The following is a 21,494-nucleotide window of genomic DNA, read 5'->3' on the forward strand; positions in this document are numbered from 1 at the left end:
CTATTAATGAAGCCCAGTGGAATGGTGACAGGAGGGGTAAGTGCATATAAATTCAGGAATTGAACGGGTATATTCACTAGGAAAAAAAGTGCATTACCAACATCTGTTAACTAAAATATGGTAACGAGCTGAAGGTAAGACTTTAAGGCTGTCCTCTGTGCTAACAGGCCCACGTGGGGAAACTAGGAGAGCCCTGGGGTAAAACTGGAAGCCGTCTGAAGGCAGTGCTCAATGCTAGGGCTGTTTTTAAATTGCTGTAAATAAGGTGCCTTTTTGTCCTAGCAAGGATAAGGCATTTAATAAGATGCTTTGCAAATGTTTAAACGTGGGCTTTTGTTAATATGTCATTGGCCAGTTAATATTTTGGATAAAATCATTCTTTGTGAAAACTTTAAAATGTAACTCTTTGCAACTGATCATTTAATCGTTATTAAAAAGACATGAAGGAAACCTGAAGCACTCCAAGAAACTGAAGGCGCTGTCTTCTGAAACACTTTCTGGTTGAAGAAAAGAGGCAGAGACTTTAATTTTAAGAATTTGCTTTTGGAAAAATACTTTTGCAAGTCATTTCTTTTTTTATTATTATTCATGGAGTATCTAAAAGAGAAAAAAAAAATAGAAGAAAAGCAAAATTGTGACTCCCTTTAAAGGTGTAAATATGTAGCTACTGAGCCATAGCTGTTGTCTGGAGCAGCAGCTGGCAGTGCTACCGCCCATCCATGCCAAGTGGGATGTGCAGCAGAAGCCAGGGCTGCAAAGCCTTCCACCTGTTTTTGAAAAGTAAGCACACGCAACCTGAAGTTACTCAGCGTATTCGTTTGGTCTTCAGCAGTCGGGTGATGTTGTTACTGCGACTTTTCTGCTGTCTCATATCTCCTGCGACATGTGCCAGCTGATACGGGAGCTGTGACATACCACACCCCCGTGGCTGGGACGTGGCTCACATGGTCTGGACTCATCCAGAGAACTTTAAAGAAACTGATAAGCTCTATCTTGTTTAACTTGGCCTTTGGAAGACGTTTGTGGAAATTTCTGCAAAGGAGGTGACATCAGTTGTTGTCACAGCTGCTGTGTAAGGCTGCGTCTGTTCAGTATCTGGCTGGGGTGCGTATGTGTGTGACAGTAGATATTGATAATAGATTGTGTTCCAATCAAAAGCCAGCTCATATCGAGTAGGTGAGGAGGTTCAATTGCTCAGAATAGGTGCGTTATCATCAAAGCTTGATGTGATGATGGAGAGCGTAAAATTAACAAAGCAGAAAGAGAACCAGCTCTGGAGAGCCCATGCCGCATTTGAAACAAACCTTCTCCCAGGGGAATTCCAAGTGTTAGCATGTGGGACATGCTCCAGCTGCTCACTGCTCAGACTTAAAATAAACCAGGCAAAATCCCACGTACGAGCCCTACCAACTGAGGCGGGCTGCTGCAGCAAACTTTTCATCTTCCAGTTGGGTCGGAATTACAATAAATATTTTTGAAGGAGCATTTTAAATGCTAACGTTTTGTACAGCTTTGCTTGTGCTTCTCTGAAGTGACATGTTTCCCAATGCGGTTGTGAATTTAGCAAAAATTCTGCTCTGTATATGTTGAAACACTGTCCTTGGAAGGCTGGAGTTAATAAGGAGTTAGAAATAGTATTTTTTACCTTGTGTGATGCTGACATTGCTATCAGTACTGTTGCTTTCACAAGCTAGGTAGTTTTGAAATTGCAGCATGACTTAACTAGCAAAGAACTACTTTCCTTGGATATTCAGATTATTTCTAAAAGGGAAACACATTTGACTTTCTTAAGTTAAGAAAATAAATACACCTTAAAGCAATATTTAAGAGGAGAAGATGGCTGGGAGATGCACAGTTATTTGTTTGACAGTTATGGATGAATATTTTGGGAGAGCTCTAAAAAAAAGACTGTAACACTGTTTGCTTTGTCTTCGTTTGAGATTGATTTCAGTTTTTTAATTCTTTTTAATTCTTATTTTTAGATTTTAATAACCTTCTGACTATTTGTTTCTAAGGTACTGAGGTGCTTGGGAGGGGTGGGAAACAAGCAATTTAGTGCAATCTATGCAAATAATGTCTAAATTTTTTCTTTTAACATTTTCCTATGTGAAACTCCATTCATCAAGACTGCTCCATTTTTCACTGATAAAACCTGTTGAGCAACGTAGCACAGCATTTAGGAATTTAACACTCCTGTTACTGTCAAAGCACGGATATCAAGCTACACCAGTCAGCTTGAAAAGCGTGCAGGTGACTGACACGATCCACCTTCCTGCTGCTTCTCTTCTTCCTTTAGATGCACACATGCTAATTTTTTGTTCACATCAGCAAGCTTATCCAGAACATATTTATAAGAATGAACTCTGCCACACTATGGTTAATCACATACTGTGCTAGGGATATCTTTTGAAGGTATCCTGAACACTGTGACAGAAGTATTTGTCACTCAAACTATTTATAATTCTAGGAGCTTACAGGGCAGACGTGTTTATTTTTTTATACAAAATGCTAGTACTTCCTTTGCACAAAAACAATATTGTCTGTCTGTATTGATGTGTGAGGCAGATCCTGAGGATGCTGTTTTCAGATAGTGCTGTATGTGGACCCCAGCTGAACTGCTATTTGCCTGGTTAGCCCTTCTGACTCACAAATGGCTTTGGGGCTATGGTGCTCAGTCTGCTGTACACTGAACCTATCTGTGGACTGTTGGAAGAGGTCAGTGTAGGGTGACTTTAAAAAGTGTAAAGCTGTTGTCCATATACTTCAGTTTTCTGTGTAGCACCTCCATAGAAAACTTTTTATGAGTTTCCAAATTGAAACAAGCTGTTCGCTCTTGCTCTGCTGTTAACCACATTGCCCCTTTCCCCCAAAAGCTGTGTAAAAACAATACAAAGCCCAATCAGTGTTGGAGAAATAGGGGAGAAATAAAGCTGTGGTTATCAATCATGTTTTCCTAACCATCTCAAGGAATTGGTTCTGTAGACATTTTCACAGTTTATATCCAACTCATCCTTCCCTTCTATTGCTTGTTCCACATCTTGAATTATTCTTACCTCTGTATTTCTGGAAATTGCAGGCAATGTATAGATACTGTGCTTTCAGCAGGCATGCAAGGAATGTTATGAGGGTAGCAAGCTTCCCTTTCCCCTTGCCACTCAGAAGATTTATGTACCAATATAATGAGAATGAATGATGAGCTGCTGTTCACTAACAGAGACCTTGTGGGTCAGGGTGTGCCAAAAAGGTTGATAACCTTTGTGCGTCAGGTTTTGTTCTGAAGAGACAGAAAAGGAGAAAAAAGTAGATGTAAAACTGGACGGACAAAGTAAAGGGTATTAGCTAAGCTCTGGCAGTAAAGCTGAAAATCTGAGCTATTTATACAGTTGGAAAGAGTTGGTGTATTTTCATTAGTTTGGCACACTGTATTGACATTTATAGAGCTAGGAGATGATCCTGCCTAGAATTTCAGTCTCTTCTATTTTTTAGGTCCGTGAGACAGCAGCTTTGGTCTGAGCATTGGCCAAGCATAACTGGAGGGGCAGATTTCAACCTCTGAAATGGAGAAGTCTCTAGGTCACTTTAAATTTGCCTGGAGACAAAGCATGTTAAAGTTTTTTTTTCTTCTTTTTTTCTTTTTAGTTGAAGAGCAATGTCCATTGACAGAATCACTATTACTACTATATATGTTATTCACTTCAACACCTTTCGTATATCATATCAAGTTAATGACCATTTTGTGCATCTGGTATACATCCAAAATCCATGTTGCAAAGTCAAGGTTGTGTAAGATATCCCAGTTTGCATTAGTAAATGCTATAGCACACTTTTCTTTTGACAAGTATTATAAAGCTCAATAAACAGAAACCATACTTTTTTTTTCCTAGAAGATATGAAGTAAAGATTAAGTAGTGAATATTTTCAGTGACTTTACCCCCTACCCCTTTACCAAACTCCATCTCCTACATAGTGAATTCTTGGGAAATGAAATGCTAATGAAGCCTGAAATGTTTTGCTTCTATATACCTATATTGTAGTCATCTTGAACAGAAGCCCAAGTTTTATGCCTACTGGAACTATGTCAGTTCCAGAAGGAATCTCTCTTTTAGTATTTATCATATTCTAAAAATTTGGGTTGTTTCGAACGTTCCAGCAGCTCCATGAGCTCTTGAAACTGATCTAACATTTCACCATCCATTTTTTTTGCAGTGTGATAGAAAACTTAAGGCAGGACTTGGGTCCTTTTGAGAGGTTACCCAGTTGCAAAGCATTTTTCTGAAAAGTAAGGCAGGGAACTGGGTGCTCCTATGCATACACCTGGAAGATAATTGGAAATCACTGTGCTATGTGCTACATTTTTCATTTTTAAGTGCCATAAAAAAATTCCCCCCTGGAATGACATGAAGCGCACAGATTTTCCCTTTGAAAGGTGTTAGCAGAGTGTTTTTATATGTACTTATGATGTGGTGGTTGGGATGGAATTTGGAAGTGCTCCTCTGCAGTGGGCTCATCACTTGTCCTCAGGCCTGTGCTGGCCGCAGAGAAGGGCTGTTATTTAGCTATGCATCACCATATTGTAGCCCAGGGAAGTCAGAAGTGTCACTGCCTTTGGAGCTTTGCACTGACAACTGGTCCAGGCCACATAATGGCAACAATGGGGAGAGCCTTTTGTACTCTGTGCACAGCAGTCACCTTTGGCAGAGGCAGGAGGACCAGGCATAGCTGTCCTGTGTGGAGCAACCAGGGGAGAAGAAACGGGACGAAGATGCTCACTTGGGAGCTCCATCCATTCTAGGTGTTGCCTGTGCCTAAGTGATTTCATTCAGCCCTGAGCTTGTAATGGAAAATCTTGCTCGATTACAGCTTAATATACCATGGTTTATATTTATGACTGAGTTGGCTTGAGTTAACAGTACCTGTAGAGATACGCTGCTTGCAAAATATGCCTCACTAGCCAAAGCATGCAGTTTATCAAGATGGATTAGGAAGATCCAGTGCTTCCCTGCAGGCATGTTGCTACTTGTAGCTGTATTTAATAAGATGTATATTGCTGGATTATTGCAGAGTGGTTTATACTGGCTTTTTTCTTCCTACTTTTGAATCCATTGATGGTTGTTTTTTTTTTTTTTTTTGCCATCACGAATATGAACACTTGCAAAAGCAGGGTCAGATGGTGAGACTGGATTGAAAGAGGATATTTAGATTCTTAGGACGATGCTCAAAAAATCCTGTGGCCTCAGTAGTGCTACACAGCCACACACACACACTGGAGGTCTCTGAGTTAACACCATGATCGGAAGCTCTGTAAAGTGTTTTGTGTTCTCCCTTAGCTAATTAACAGGGGTGCCTCTCAGCATACCTAATTAGCCCTGTTTCTGCAGCATCCTTAGGGGCACTGCTAATCAGCGTGGGTGCCTTGCTATACAGACACAGCTATATTGCCTCTGGGTTCCAAGCTAGCATCCGTGCAAGGCATTGCGATGTGCTGTGTAGGCAAGCCTGTTTCCTCAAAGCTGTCTCAGGTTCTCTAACAGCCCTTTGCTGTATAGACTTGCCCCGTGCATTAATGAGACCCCAAAAGTTTATGCAGGGAGAAGGATAACGACTTGGGATATGAGCCAGAGCATAACATTTCAGGAGACAGATGTTTTAGGGTGAGTCCAGAATTTATTTGCATTTACTTTACCTCTGCATCTACTTGTTACCTTTGGATTAAAGGATGGTATTAAAAGTAAGCATGAGCTACAGTGAGGCAAAAAGTAAGCCTGTACTGAGGTGTATGAAGTCTGAACCTGCTTTTTTGCAGTTTGCTGGTTTTTACTTTTAGGTTCTCAGCTGAACTTTTAGCTGCTAAAAGGTAGCCATGAACCAAAGCATTTTTAAAGGATGTTTTCCCATTGCTGTGGTCAAATAATAATGGTAATGAATCAGCATTTATGGTTTTACAGACCCTTCTGTCTCTGACCTTGAAGCCCTTTTCAAGCATGTGTAAGCGCAGCTCACATAAGCCCTGTGATGAGGCTACACAGCAATTCCCATAGTGTGAGTGATAAATCTGAGATGCAAAGATCTGCCAAAAGTCTCTTGCATTTATTAGAAAGAACATGTCTTCTCTGGTTTAACTTATTCTTGCACTGTGCTCCTCAGAATTTTCTTGTACGTACATTTTCTTATCAGTGCTATTTTAACTCACTGATACCAGGTTAATGCAGTTTCATTTCAGCTAAGCTGAAAACGTTGCATCACACTATACAAGAGCTGCAGAAAGGTGGCTTATTATTCACAAAGGGACTGTACTCTGCAGGGAGCTGATAAACAAAAGGTCCACTGTTTCTGTCTTCTCTTACAGTATCAGTGGCAACAGGACTGCACTGATACGTTCCCTGATAGCTCAGCCTAGCACAAGAAAACAGCACCATTTGTGGTTGCAAATGGCAGCCTCTGCATGGAGTCCCCAGGGCCCAGCAGCTCAGTGGGAATCTCCTCCTGCGGAGCAGAAAAGGTGGAGGAGATCCAAGGTTGCCCAAGATGCCTCTTGTTTCACTTCATTGTCGTCTTTCTAGCAGTCCCACATACCCATGACATGGAGCTATCTAGTTTTCTCTCCTTCCCACAAGGAAAGCCTATGGCTACACCTGTGTCGTATCTGAACTGATCTTGGAAGTGGTCTGAAGCCTGCAGTGCTTGTTGTGGCTTTGCTGCACTGAATTCAGGTTGTCTGTGAATTCTACATCTTCCTGCACATGACAGCAGCAGCTGTTTATGAAAGACCCTTCCTCTGCTGGGAGGAGAGGCTGGATACAGGGAAATGCCCAGGTCAGGTGATGGGTGTGCCCTGATGTGTGCAGGTCACACCAGAGCCAGTGTGGTATGCAAAACAGCAGGTGAAAAAGTCTGGATGGTCCCTCAGGGGGGACATGGTTTAGTGGGCAATATTGGTATTAGGTAGATGGTTGGACTAGATGATTGCAGAGGTCTTTTCCAACCTTAATGATTCTATGATTCAGTATACCATTAAGGATGAATGCTACCTGAAACAGAGAGCAGAGGTATTTTTCTGCTTCAGTCCCTGTTGGAGATGAGGGCACTTTGAGCACTGCTGAGTCTTTGCAGCACAGATGGGAGAGGAGACTCTCACAGCCAAGTCACTCTGTGGTTGGTTCAACGTCCACCTGCCAAAAGCAGCAACTTATTGAACCATGCTGTGGTGTGAAAAGGGCCCATCTTCCTACCCTACTGCTTCAATTAGTTATACTTAGGCACAGCAGGTGAGCTACCAAACAAGAGGTAAAGCCTTCTGGTTAGAGGTCTTAACAATACTTTCTTCATACAACAGTCTTCTGGATTTAACAGATGATTGTCTGTAGTGGGAAAATAGCACTGTTTGCTCCATCCTTGCTGGAGCTGTGTGCAAAAAAATTCTGGGATTAAAAAAGGCTTCAAGGGCAAAGAGGAGCAGGAGACAGTGAAAGATGTGTGTCTCAGCATGACTTTCACAGAGAAGCCTCAACATGTGTGCAAGGTGAGAAGAATAACAGGATGACTTCAGAGTTGGCTTGCGATGGGCAAGGGAGGGCCCTCTTCATCAGGGGCTGGCAGAGAAACCCATAGCCTGCAAAGAGAGAGGAAGTACAGACCTTGCATCAGAAACAAGTCATTTTCTAATAAATGATGGGACGTGTAGGAGTTCCTAAAGAAAGACAGCTTTCCTGATCCTCGTATCTTTAACTGTTTTTCTACCTGATGAAATGTGGCAGTGGTTCTCCTGCTTTACTCAACCTTCTGTGCATTTGGGGGAGGGATTGAGCAACATTACCTCACACAAAAAAGTATCTAAAAGGCCAAAAATCAATACCAAAATCTGCACCAGGAAGAGAAGAAAGCCAGGGCTGCTGCAGAGTTTTCTGTTGCTGCGTGATCTTGGTCTGAGATATCGATGTGGTAGGGCTACTGGTGTTAAAGGAAAAGGAAAAGTTTTTACTGATGGTGATTTTTTTCCCTGAGGCTTGGTTCCAGTAACAGATACATCTTGAGCAGTGCATCTAGTCACCTAAACCCTGCTTATAGTCAGTGGGGATAAATAAGCGTGTCCACAGGGCAATTTGTCCCACCTGTGTTAATTTGGGGGGAAGAGCTGTGTGTGGAGGTGGTGGGAAGAAATGCCCCTGGGAAGGGCCTGCCCACTGCAGCTGACCACACAGGGAGCCCAGGCAACTTTCTGGGGCTGCTTTTTGTTCACAGGAGAGTCTGAGTGTACTGCAGTACTGCCCATGTTTTTGATTAGGCTGGAACAAGGAAGTACTGGGGAAAAAAAACAACACAGAAAATAACCATGAAAGATGGTGATGCCTTATTGTTCTCAGGCTGAGGCCCTGAACATTCACCAGGTATTGCAAAAGTGTAATAAGGGTCTACACCTTTAAATGAGGGAGGCAGATAAAAAGAAAAATGCTTGTAGCTTAGTTGTGCTCATAGCTGAGTGCTTGCTAGCAGGATCTGAACACAAAGCATGAAGTCAGTGATTACTTATTGGTTTTTCTCTGGTACTGATGAAGCTGTGATCAGATTTAGAAACTACAGTAGTTTTCAGAAACTACGGCACTCTTGAAAATAATTTTGCAGCATAGGTAAATATAATGAATTGTAGTACCATAATGCAAAATTTTCCACTCCCCTCCTTGTGTTAGATTCTGTTATCTGCAACCCACTAGTTTAAACAAAACAAGTGGGTTTTAATTTACTTTGCTACAAAAGTCAAGACTAATTTTCACAGAAATATTTAATATTAAGATAGAAGTGACCAACCCAGGTTCTGACAGACAATTTATCAGTCTAGTCTAACATCTAACTTCTGTTGCAGCAATGCCCGTCTTGAATAAAAGCAGGTAAGCTAGTGGGGATGAGCTCTTTCCCAGCCTAATGCATCCCAGATGATTCTTGCCTGGGCATATTGCATATCTCTATAATCTGAGCCAGGCTGGCAACTGTGCTTTGCTCTCCTCTGCTTTTGTCAAAGCCAAATGTCAGCTGAGGTGCTCAGCACCCGATGGGTCTGGCTCTAGGGTGGTGCAGAATATGACTGAGAAAGAAAAACCCCATGAGAGTCACTTGGTTTTGCCCTTATCCATAAGGGGATTGCTCTCTTGGTTTAGCTGAACCATCCTTAGCAGGTAGGTACGTGTGGGAAAGCAGTCAGGCAGAGTCTTTAAGTGACCCTATTTTGTGTAAAGCCACATCCAGAGCAGCAATTTCTCTCTCCCTTCCTCCTTTTCACGTGTCTGCTGCCTGACAGAGGAAAAACTCGTACTTAAAGAAATCCGTGGCTTATGCAAAAGAGAACATTTAAATAGGAAGCAGGTTAGCAGAAAATTTCTTGCTGAAACTTGAAACTATACTGAAACATTAGATTTAATATCCTAGAGTTGTTGTGTTGTTGTTCTCTTCATGAGCTGATTTATTTACATTAAACCTCTGACTAGGGACATGCATTTTGGTTCAGACTGTAAACTGTTCCATGTGCCCTCTCCCTCCTCTTTCAATCCCCATGGCCCAGAAAAATTAGGACGTGTTTGTAAAGGTGCTGTTTTCTTCCTTGGCCCATGTGCTGGCTGGATGACTCATAAACCAAACATTGATAATATCAGTTGGCAGTTATTTAAACCTGAGGTTTCAGGTTAAGGAGTAACAATGAATGCAAATCTAGCTGGTGAGAGACTTGGTTTGTAATGGCTGCACGTGCGTTAGCACTTGAAACTTTTGAAGGATTGTACCCACAAACCCTGTGGCACAAACTCTTAAGATGCAGTATAGGGTATCCATTCTAGGGTGTCTGTGCTGATGATGTGGGGGTGCATCTCCTTCTCAGGTATCTCCCTGCTAAACTGCAGCCCCTTCCTGGGTTCCACAGAGAGGATTCCCGTGGTTCTCTGTGCAAACCACTTGCTGATAGCCAAGGATTGCTGGTCACTTGTGATGGAGTGGGTTATCCCTCAGAGAGTAAAGTATTTGTAGAATAGTATAAAAGGATTTGTGTTGCTTCTGTACCTTGAGTTAGTTAAACTGTGCCTGAGAATGTTCCCATGTGCTGGGACATGGCCCTCTTGGCCCATGGGCTGCTGGAGCACTTGGGAGAGACAGGCCATCTGCAGTAAACAGATTGCATGCAGCCACCCAATTTCACAGGCCAAGAGATGTTACTAACATGGAGCATTTTGAGGGCAGTTATACACAGTTCTTAGAAACATGCACCGACGGATTTCATTCACTGATACAGACATAGTCTAAGAACTGGTCTCATTATTTCAACACAACAATAGCAACTATGATGTCATAAATGTTTGCATTTAGAAAATGCCCGACTTTGTCAGGGGCAGAATGACCACTGGCTCCTCTCACTGACTTTCTCACTGTGAATGGGCAGGTGTCTTGAGAGCCTTTTGCTCCCAGTTCTTTCCCACGGTTTTTCCCATGTACTGCCCAAAGAACTGCCTTGCTGCTGCTGCTGCTTTTCTCTCTTTGTGGTGTGGATAATAATTGGTACCGACTGGAGAGCGAGAAAGATCTCAGTAAGCCTTGCTCTGGGGTAGTGAAACAGCAGTGAATGTGCAAAGTAAGCCAGCAGCAGAAGGGTGATAGCTCATTTCTTATCCAGTCGTGTAGTGGTGACAGGAGATGGAAGAGTTTCTGGGATACATCCTCTTATACTTAGAGAAAAGTCTTCGTTTCTATATCCAACACTTATCCCCACACTCTGACCCCAGGAGTTTAGAAATACTTTGGTGTTTTTTTGTTTTGTTTTGTTTTTGTCCCCAGAGAAACCTGAAAAAACACTTAAATTTATAGCAAGACAACTTGAATAGTGAAGTACTTTGACACTTTCTAGTGAGTAATTTTTCCTAGCAGATCAATGTATATTGCTAATATTGCTACTGTGGACAACAACAACAGCAAATAAAAATCACATTTAAAATGAAGTGATATTCTGCCTGTTGATATGTTGATAAGATATGTTGATGTTAAATGGACGACCTCCTATAATGATTTTTAAATAATTTTTTTGTTGGTCAAAGCAGGGATTGCGGGCATTTTATTTTTTTGGCTTTGGACATTCTGGTCAGAAGTGTGGGACGATATTGAGAAGAATGGGTCATCTACCTGTGGACCTTCTCCTGCATTTGTGGCTTGTTAGCCTACATCACTTGCTAGAGCTGATTTCATTGTATTACCTACCTTGCACTGAGTAGTATGTTCTTTCAGGAGGAAAAGACTTTATCATGTCAACATGTATTGCCTTTGGGCTTAGTCTTTACTGGGGATATGAAACTACTTAAAATTCTGGAAACATTTGTGAACAAGGCATATAAACACATTAAAACATCCTTGAACAATTTACAAATAGTTTAATTAGTGTTTGGAATAGCTTACCTTTAGCAAATTTAATAGCCAGCTAAAACTTTGGTGTTTGGAACTCAGTTCAGTGCCAAACTGGAAATTAATTTTGATCATCAAATCTCCCTTTGTGTGCTCACAGCTCATCAGAAGCTTCATGAAAGATTCATAATTCCCAGGAATAGGAAATTCTCAGAAAAGACTGCAGATGAATATTGGAAGTAATAGGACAAAACTTAAATTTCAGCATGTCATGTTTATACAAGGCTAGTTCAGCTGATTCAGTTACAAACCATTCATTCCTGTTGTGTAAGCACGGCCCAACTCAGATATGAAAGTGGAGTTGTTTTTCTGAAACCCCATCCCACCGAACCTCACAGCTGCATCTTTTTATCTTCCAGTGTGGTTTTGGACAGCCGTAAATAGAAAGCATACAGACCTCCATCTCTAGTTGCTAGTTGTAACCTAGCAATGTCTGTAAAAGACCGCAGAACCTGTGTATAGCTGAATCTCATGAGTTCCTCCATATTATCTACTTTGCATTGTGTATTCATGGTGCTTTCAGTTTTTTTTCCTGAAACTGATCTTGCCAGTGTCACCTTGCAGGAAAAAAAAAGCCACATCACCTGAAAGCAGGGAGACAAAGTCTCTCATCAAAGTTCCCTGCATCTATTTGGAAAATGAAATACTTTGTATGTTTTTATAACTTGTAAGGAAAAGCAATTCTTCTTCAGGACTTCATAAAACTCTGCAGTCCTCTGTCTGCATAACAATCAGTAAAAGAGGGATAAGCCTTATTGACCTGGGAGGTGATCAAAGTTACTTATCTAATTAAAGATCAACTGGCTGAGTTCTGTTACATGGAATAAACAATAAGAACATGTTCAACCCAGTGCTTTGAACAAATGATATTGTGTTTTCTCCCCACTACAGCATCAAAAAGTTATGTTGTAACCTCTGCTTCCCCTTCCAAAGTGTTTTGCTCTGATTTTGTGTGCTATGCATTTAATTAGTAGGGCATCCTACATATGTGGTGGGAAGAAAGTTTTTGTATGACCCATATTTAACTTATGGAAGTTAGAGCTGTATGCAATTAGTCTCTATTCTGTGTGACTGTGGCAACAACACTGAGTCAGTACAGTACATAGTGTATTTCAGTGATACTGTGTACAGGTGTTTGGATAGCAAAGGATTTACTCGAACTGGGAGAGGTTATTTTCCCCAAGATTTGTACTTTTTTTTAGTAGTTTTCCATTCATGTACATCCCAATACTCAAGCATAGGAAAATAGGAGAGGGAGTCAAGTTATGGAGAGTGAGTTCAGTGCTTATGTTTGGCTTGACAGATACTATGTTCTTATAAGCCTAATTTCTAAACAAAAGGAGGCTGGAGACGTTTGGATAAACAACTGATGATGTCTGAAGTTTAATTAATCCTGTCCGTTAATCTGTTTCTGTACCTCTGATGCAACTACCTCTGTATGTTCTTCCAAAACATTTCTACTGTCTCCTTTTCAAGAGCTATTTTATTAGAAATGTCTTTAAGCAGTGAGTCAGTGTTTACCAAAACACTCCTAAATAGCCATCATCTCGTGGTGTGTAAATATCACTGCTCAATTTACATGTGCTGCTGCTGCTGATAACTTGCTTTATTTTGCTATTTCAGACATTTTTCTTGATTTTCTATTGCTCTTTCTTGAGGAGCAGGTTATGAAACCTTCCTTGCAAGATCCACGTGCTAGTTACCTGGGTATTCGGAAATTAATGGTGATAATACTTGAAATAAAGCTTTCAAATTCTTTAGTGTTTTCAAGTTGTATTTATAACTAGATTTTTAAGTTGCTTTTTCCTTCAAATGACACACTGCCATTTCTTTCTGCATTTACTACTAAATGTCAGGAGTTGCACAGAGCTTGGATCTGTTCACAGGCAAACAATATTCCTGCAAGGACTGTTCTTCATTGTAATTCCAGATCTTGGATGGGAAGAGTCTTTCTTCATGGCTTTGAGCCCCTTAAGTCACTTTTGTTTCCTTTGTTGAAAGCCACTTCTGGAAAGCTGTCTGTTTGTTCTCCTGGCCTGGCTAGCAGTGAAGCTGAATCAGGGTGCAGCTGTTCACACGTTTAAATAGGCAAAAAAATCATTTTATTTTTAATAAAAGTAAATCTCAAAGACTGCTGCTCCTCTGCCTAGCTACTGTGTTATACGAGCAGTAGATGTTGCCTGGAAGTGGTAGGACTTCTGAGTCAATGGATGGGGTTATTTTGATAATGTGGAACTGGCTTCAGAGGAGCCTTTGGACAGAATCTCCCTGGCCCAGATCATTTTTTTTTTCTGCTTGGGGAGGCATAGAGGAGAAGGAAAGGGCATGGGATCAAGGACAAACAGGTGGAGTCAAGTAGCACGTAACAGAATTTTGTTTGGCCCAGTAACAAAAATGTAAACCAGAAGACTCTCCTGAACACTCTGTCAATGCTATTTTTGCCTGCAAGAGGTCAGGTACTGGAGCAGCATCCAGTCTGTACAAGCAGCTAAAATACATTTCCTGTAACAATTGAAGTAAAAAGAGAAGTGGAGCTTGCCCAAATAAGTGCTAAAATCTACAATCAGGGAGTGAGGTGGACAAAGAGGACCAGAATGAAAAATGAGCTGGTTGATGATTGAGATGTATGTACTGGGACCACAGTAAACCAGAATGCCATTAAACACAGAAGAATGAACAGTTTTAACAGCAGAATACACCAGTGTTGTGTTTAGCAGATGTCTACTCAGCATTTATACTACCACCTGCAAATTTACCACCAATGTAAAATTTGAGAGGAGATGAAAGGATGGTGCCACTAAGTGCCCTTTTTAGGAAAATAAGACTAAAATTGAGTTATTTGCGTCTATTTAATGTAGTTTCCAAAATGTATTGGATGTCTTGGATGACAATCTGAGACAAAAGATTAAATCCAACTTTTAAGCCTGAGAGATGATAATTCTGTTTCTTCTGAACTTTTCTAGCTCCTCATTGTACCTGTTTTTACAGCTCTGAACACCATGACTTGACTGAACTCTGCGTCAGTGGGGTGACTTCTGTTGACTTGAGTGAGGTTTCTGTAGGAGCGTGCCAAATTGTCTCAGTATCTTTCTAATGTTAATTTTAAGGTCAGCTTCAGTAAGATTGCTTGACAAGAACCAAGACCTTATCCAACAATTTTTAAACAGGCATCAACTTAGATTTTGATCAGTTTCTATCCTCTCATATTACCTAGAGTAATCCTGAGTGAGTTTTCTACTCCATATCTGTGAGTGCTGTGACTTGTACTTAAAGGTTCTTTTACTCTGTGAAATAATTTATTGAGATATCATCCATATTGGAGAGATCACAGATCAGAAGTAGTCTGACAAAAATGTTTGGCAAGACATGTTTGCTTGAAGATATGTCAAGAGACTAAGAGAATGATTTTAAAACCTCTTATTGTAAGGACTAAAACAGTTGTTCTTCTGAAGTTTCTAAGTAGTTTCTATAAGTTATTCATTTAATGTCTTCAAAGGTTTAAGGAATTACATATATTCCTCAGTATAGCAAATCTCGTAATACTGCTAAATGAATTCCAAACAAATCCTTCCTATATTTCCACATTTCAATATGTTAAGATGATAGCTAACCTACAATGATACATAGTTAGTTTTCTGGTTAGTTTACCTCTAAGAGACATGCTGGCATGAAATTTAAACAGTAGCAAATGCTAATAGCCTAGATGCAAAGTTTTACTGTTGAAAAATTATGGATGATCCTGGTAACTCAGTCTGTATTTGTACGCACCTGAATTTAGGTGTCACCTGAAATTATAAAGGGCTCTGAGTTATCTCAAGATAATTACCCAAGTGCTACTAAACTTGCGTTGCCTAGATTCAGTGCAACAAACCTTGATGTGTGGTCACACTTAAAAAGACTTCTGCAGTTCATCAAGAAGCCAAGGCTTTGGTCATGTGTCCTCAGATGACTGATTAGGTAATATTTGTACAGCTCTACAAGAAAAAAAGAGTTTGCATAGAGAACTACATGAATATTAGGTTTTATGGTTATTAATAATCTTTTCCTGATGAAAGTAGCCTGTTATATTGTTACATTTGCCGTTGATTGTATCCTGATCTACTATTGAGGGGTTTTCTCCTCACAGTGTCTAAGGGCCTCCTGTTTCTTTAGAGATCCTGAAAAGTGGGAACAAAGTGGTCCTCCTTTTAACGGGTGGAACTGACACTAGGTGCTGTGTTGAGTCTAGTCTCTTCACCCTGTGCTGAGAGGGGCAGAGTGTCTGCTGGCCATGTGTCTGCTGGTGGCTTTCTAGGGAGCAACACTTATGCCAGGGCCACTCTGTCACCTGCCTTGCCTTGGAACCAGGCGTTTTTCTCCTGTTTCAATAGGCCTCAGTTTAATTCGGGTGGCAAGTGTTTACAGATTATATCCTCTACTTAATAAGGCTTCTGTGACAGCTGTTTTGTCCAACTTATCATCCTGATGTAAATGTTTTCACCCAATGGTCCTTGGATACCTACTAATATACTACACTTTCTCATGGATTTGCTGATTGTTGTTTATTTTCCTGAGATGTTTGCTGGATTCATAAAGCACAATTTTTTCCACTCTACTTCTGTTTCAGGGTAATGTTTAATCCATGACCCAAAACAGCTTTTTAATTCTCTTGATTATAATAAATTGCTAAATGGAAAGTAATGGAACTAAGCTCCTAAGCTCGATGAGCTTTTGTTTTGAGGTTGAACAGTGAATCTTAGAAAGCTTGTTTTTCACTTGCCCTGAAACCTTCCCCTCCTGCCTCCCTTCTTTCATGCCAATAAAAGGTAACCAGAGACAGATGGGGGCTCACTTTCTGCCTCCTTTCAATGGGAGCGTCCTCTGAATGCCTCTTTCATGTACCTGCAGAGTTCCTGCTCTGCTCCCTGCCGCGTCCGAGGTTCTCAGAGGTTCAATAGGTTTTCATTGCCCGCATTTCTGGTCTGAAACAGACTGAGAGAAATGAGCACTAAGTAAACGTGCTGGCAGCCGTGCCAGCATCAGCATTTCTGCCTGCTGTGCTTGTGCTGGCTGTGGAGCTCTGCAGCAGGGGTACTATGGCCCCAGCTCCTGCATACCCAGCTGTGGGGTGTTGGATGTAGTGGCTGAGGATGGAGGTGAGGCGAAGCAAGGAGTGGAGAGTCTGATTTTTATGAGGCCGTTTATTCTTTCTATAACAAGTGTGTAGTGCCTTATTGATGCTGAATGGGAATTTAACACAGTGATAAAGTAAAACTGCAAACTTACCAAGTCTGTTTTCAGCTGCCTTTGTTCTGTACTTTTAAACATCTGCAAAAAATGTGTTCTGTGACATTCAGACACTTCTGTGAATGCGCACGTGGTCATATTCAGCACCTTCTGCAGAGGGCTGATTGGCCTGCTGCAGCTGATGGAAGTCAGTAGAAAATAAATGTGTTATTCTCTCCCTACCAGGCCTTGTGCATGTGAGGTTGGTGTTTGCAGGCTTTTGGGTGAAAACAGAAGTTTCTTTTCATTTTTCTATCATAAACATTCTACCAACATTCTGTTGTGGTTTACAAAATGAGATTTAGAAAACACTAACATTTGATAACACAGAATTTTGCATCTGGTGTTTTTATTAGCTAAGACAAACTCCAAACCCCCCTAAATGCACAGCTTGCAGTGGAAGTTACATGTGAAAGGATTGTGCATTCATAACTTGTTAATAACAGGATCAGAGCATTGTCTGTTGAAGCAAGCGAAAGAACCTGAACTGCATGAATTAGGGCTTTGTTTCTACAAACACCTAGGCATTGTGTAGACAGGAAAGTTTTCCCTCTACCAGAATAACCCTACTCCATACCACACGTAGGCATTCTTACAGACTTAAGACCTTACCAAGTAAAGACATCTTTATTCAAGAATGAGAATGTGCAATCAAGGAGGTATCTTGCTGTAAATATAGGTTATGCTAATCCTTCCACCTCCCTTCTACTTGTCTAGCTCTTCCTGAGCTGGAGACATTACTTTTATCCCAGCTGCTTATTCAAGATCTTTTGATGATTATTGTGTTCCTTTATGCTACGGGGGATGCTTTTCTCTTATCTCTGCTATGCAACTAACTTGAATGATATTCCCCTTCCTGTCTCAGTCCAGCTGAGCTGCTGGCCCGTGTTCTGGACTTCTTGATGCATCTCAGCATTAGTTAGGTAAATACTAGCATGGATGGCCAGAATAGAACTGTGGTGATGGTGTTGAATTCTCAGCCTAACATGTGTGATGTTAGGAAGCAAATGACAACAGGTAAAAAGACTTGTGACTGGATCATCAATGTAGAATTATGGTGATCTTGGAAAGCCTTCTCCAGCCTGCAAGATTCTAAATCCAACCATCAACTTGGCCAACCATCAACTTGGCCTACCAAGTGCTGTCACTAAACCATGTCCCTTAGTGCCAGTATGACTTTGCTGCTCCTTGGAGAAGTAAATGAAGGAGGAGTTGGGAAGAGTTGCAAGGCCTTCAGATAGACCGTTTACTGCTTGTGCAGCAAGCAGCCGAGGGCTCTGCAGCACTCCTGTGCTACTCACAGGCTGGCACACCTTAAAATTAGGTTGACAGCAGCAACAAGTTCTGGTAAATGAGGACTTTCTCTTCCCCCCTTTTTATTGTTGCAAATACTTACTACCAATGTCTTTTTCTTTTCTTTATTTATTTTTACTCCCGGTTGATGCTGCTATTCTAATTTTTAGAAATTATTTTCAGGAGTTTTGGAAGTAGCAGTTTGTCAGCTTATTGAAATGAAGGGCCATCCATACACCCTGATCAAAGCAAGAAGCATGAAATCTCATGTGTTGCACTTTGGAGAACATCAACAATGAAGCTAACCTTTCACCCTTTACTTTCTTTTAACCCTAATTTTGAAAGACAGTGGCAAACCATTCAGCTAACTTCTTAAGTGCAAGAATATTCAGGCTAGCTCGATTGTGATGCCTTTTCAACTTCTTTTCAAATGAGTGGGAGAGCTGGCGGTAATGCATACAAATACAGAGGCTGGTAAGTTCATTACTTTGAGTTTCTGGTGTCGTGGCAGTAGTGAACTGGTTAAAAGGTTGGCTTTAAAGTGGTCACAATTAGGCTTCAAAGTTAACACCCCACCCCACTGAGATGAATGGGAGCAGTTGACGTTTCTTAGTGCTATTGTTTCAGTCTGGCTTGCTACAGCTTCTAAAATAAGACAACAGTACATCTGTTTACATTCTGCTTCCGCAAACCCAGATGGGCTAGAAACTTCATTGTTTTTCAAGTGGAAGCTCCGATTCGGGAGAATACAGCAATATCCACAGGGTATCTGTAGGAAGAAGAGCTGAAAGCCTTCTTAATCACAGACATCTCTCCCTTCCCTGTAAATTTCTATTGTCCAGGACAAATCTGTAAACCACTGGGGGGAAAGTAAAGCCATGTATATTTGAAGTACTTTTTACTTACTACATGACAGACACACAATAGCTTCTCAACAAGTCACTAACATGCCGATTTTCTGAAATGGGTGCAGGGTTTTGAACTTTTTCTGTCAGTGGTAAAGGTCCTGGGCTCACTGAATGTGGTAGCTTCACTTAACCTCTCCTAATAAAAAAAAAACTTGTTTTGTCTTCAGAGAACTGAAGAACTGAGGGTTTCAGTCAGGAGCTGTTGAGACCAGGTGATACTTTCTGTGTTCACGTGGGCAGACAGCAAGTGAAAAAATAAAAAAAAAAATGAAAGATACGTTTTATGTATTCCTGATTCATTAAAAAGACAGTTACATTAGCTTAAGAAAGACCTTAGGAGCTGAGATGGATGAACAAAGGTGCAAGCAGGGCTGGGATTTGGTGCAGATGGTCTATTACTGCATGCCTCAGTTCATGTTGGGAGTACACTCTGTCCTCTCTGACTCTTGTTGCAGGGTCTGCACGGTGGCAAACTGCCCTCGGTGGCAGCCAGAACCCTATGAGAGCTTCTCTGATAAAGGCAGACCATTAGATATGCTTAGGCTGTAGATTGAAACCAGCTGTGAATCTGTTGGAAAGATATTCCTCATTGTGCCTTCATCAGGGTGGAAAGTTTGTCGCTCCTTCAGCGTAGATATATTTTGGGCTTCGTTGCTCTAACTGTGCAAATCCCAGAGCCTGCCAGAGATAAGGGCTGTTCAGCATGCAGTCTCCTGTTGTACCCTGGCACTGAGACCCTGCCTGCCTTTTGCCTGTGGACAATACAGCTTGTGCTTCAGAAGGGACATTGTGGGCTCTTCCAAATGGCCTCCCAGATTTCAACCGTGTTGTGCAGTTAAGCATGCCATCTGTGGTTGGGCTTGTGGAGCACCCTGCCTGTCGTGCAGGAAGATGGAGGATTTCCAGTTATTAGGAGGACCAAGTACAGAAGGAAACAAGTTTTCCTGGTACATGTTCCATGTGCAAGTTGAACAAAAAACCGGCCTTTTCTGATATTTGTAGTAGAGGAGTGTGCAGTCTGCAAACACTGAGGAACAGTGTTGAATAAAAGCAAGGGCTTTTCCACTGTTGTAATGATGATCATTTTGGTGGTGTTGGAGGAAAGGGTGACAAAAGACAAGAGGAGTATTTATTTCAAAAGGTTTTCTCATGAGTTTTTATCTTTCTATCTAAAAACATTGCTTCATAACTAAGATAACATTAAAACATGCTGGAGAAATCCTAGTCCAGTGTGATGGAAAAGCTACAATGTGGAGCAAGAGTTGCTCCATATAGTTACAGGAGGTAAGGTGCGCTATTCAGACAAATGGCACAGAAAAATGGAATCAAATACACATTTGGTATAAATTTCCACTTTCCAATTCTCTCAGTCATTTCTTATTCTAAAGAGGATCATTAAGGTCTTATCTAGACATGAGTTACACATCTTGTTGAAGAGAGTAGATATGCTATTTTACCTTTCAATTGCAATCAGAAATCACTTCTATTAAGTTACATTGGCAGAACTTGGGGAAGTTAGACACATTGGCCAGTTCTGTACACTAATTGGCCTATTCCCCTGCATCACAGCAGTGTTGTGCGATACCTGTGTGTCCAGAAGCTCAAACTGTCCTTTATTTTTTTTTTAACATTGTGCTTTTTTTTTTTCCTCCTTCTTCTGTTAGGCCTTCGATTTGGTGATTTTTTTATTTTATTTATTTATTTATTTATTTATTTTGAGTAAATTCTGTATTTCCAGTTTGTGCTGTTTCGTTTGTCAATTTATAGCTGGTGTTTCTGCTACTGCTAATCTCTTTGCTGGTCAGAGCTAGCTCACAAACTGGTAATTACCACTGAGCAGGAGAATCCTAGTTCTCTTCGAGCAGCTTGGTGTGTTGTGGCTATCGCTGAACCCTAGAAAAGAAGGAAAGATACAAGCCAGTCCCTTGTGTAATTCTTGTGAAAAATGGCCCGCAGAAGGCAGTGAACTGAAACAAAATTTTTCAATTAATAGACAGTAAATAATGAATTTGCTTCCCAAAATGCTCTCAAAGATTTGTTTTTATTTGTTAGAATTTCTTCTAAAAGAAATCTGAAAGAAAAAGTATCACTTATTACTCACAGCTTATGAAAAAGTTGTTGAATACCCAAGTATTACATAGGATTAAATTCTTGTCATTTTTTTTCTGAAGTTCTAATTATGACAATGGTGCAGAAGGATTATTATTATTATTATTATTTTCCTTCTTTCTGTCCTTCCTTTTTTCATACTAGACAGTGAAAATAGATTAATCTAACAGCTTTTACATTGTGATCTCTGGACCAGAGCTGGATTGTAAGACTTTTTATTTCAGCAGTTTTGTTGTTACAGAACTGACATTTCCTTCTACTTCTGGCCACACTTTTTCATTTTCTGAATGGGTACACTTAAAGTAGAGAATACTAATCAAGTGTATCCATTTTTATGTCCAGCTTAACATTTACCTTAAAGCAAAAATGACAACAGAACTGCAGAGGTAACAATTCCGCTGAAAGATGGAGTCATCTGAGGAAGACAAAAGTGGCAATAGTCAGGAAAAGAAATCTGGGACATCCGTGCTTTGGGCATTCAGTAAGGATGAG

General features: G+C 40.8%; 1 long non-coding RNA gene across 2 annotated transcripts in view; it reads left to right on the forward strand.

The window, feature by feature from the left end:
- LOC122191870 overlaps window positions 1–21,494 on the forward strand; it is a 59,764-nt gene that overhangs the window by 18,504 nt on the left and 19,766 nt on the right. Inside the window, exon 1 of one of the 2 annotated variants that reach the window (XR_006182478.1) lies at window positions 925–1,104. The exons of the other annotated variant lie outside the window; for it this stretch is intronic. This is a non-coding gene — a long non-coding RNA (uncharacterized LOC122191870). Of the gene's footprint in view, window positions 1–924; window positions 1,105–21,494 lie in introns of those variants that run through there. 2 annotated transcript variants of the gene reach the window in all.

Source organism: Lagopus leucura, unplaced genomic scaffold (assembly GCF_019238085.1).
Source record: "Lagopus leucura isolate 7727_CA_CO unplaced genomic scaffold, USGS_WTPT01 Super-Scaffold_73, whole genome shotgun sequence".
NCBI classification, from domain to species: domain Eukaryota; kingdom Metazoa; phylum Chordata; class Aves; order Galliformes; family Phasianidae; genus Lagopus; species Lagopus leucura.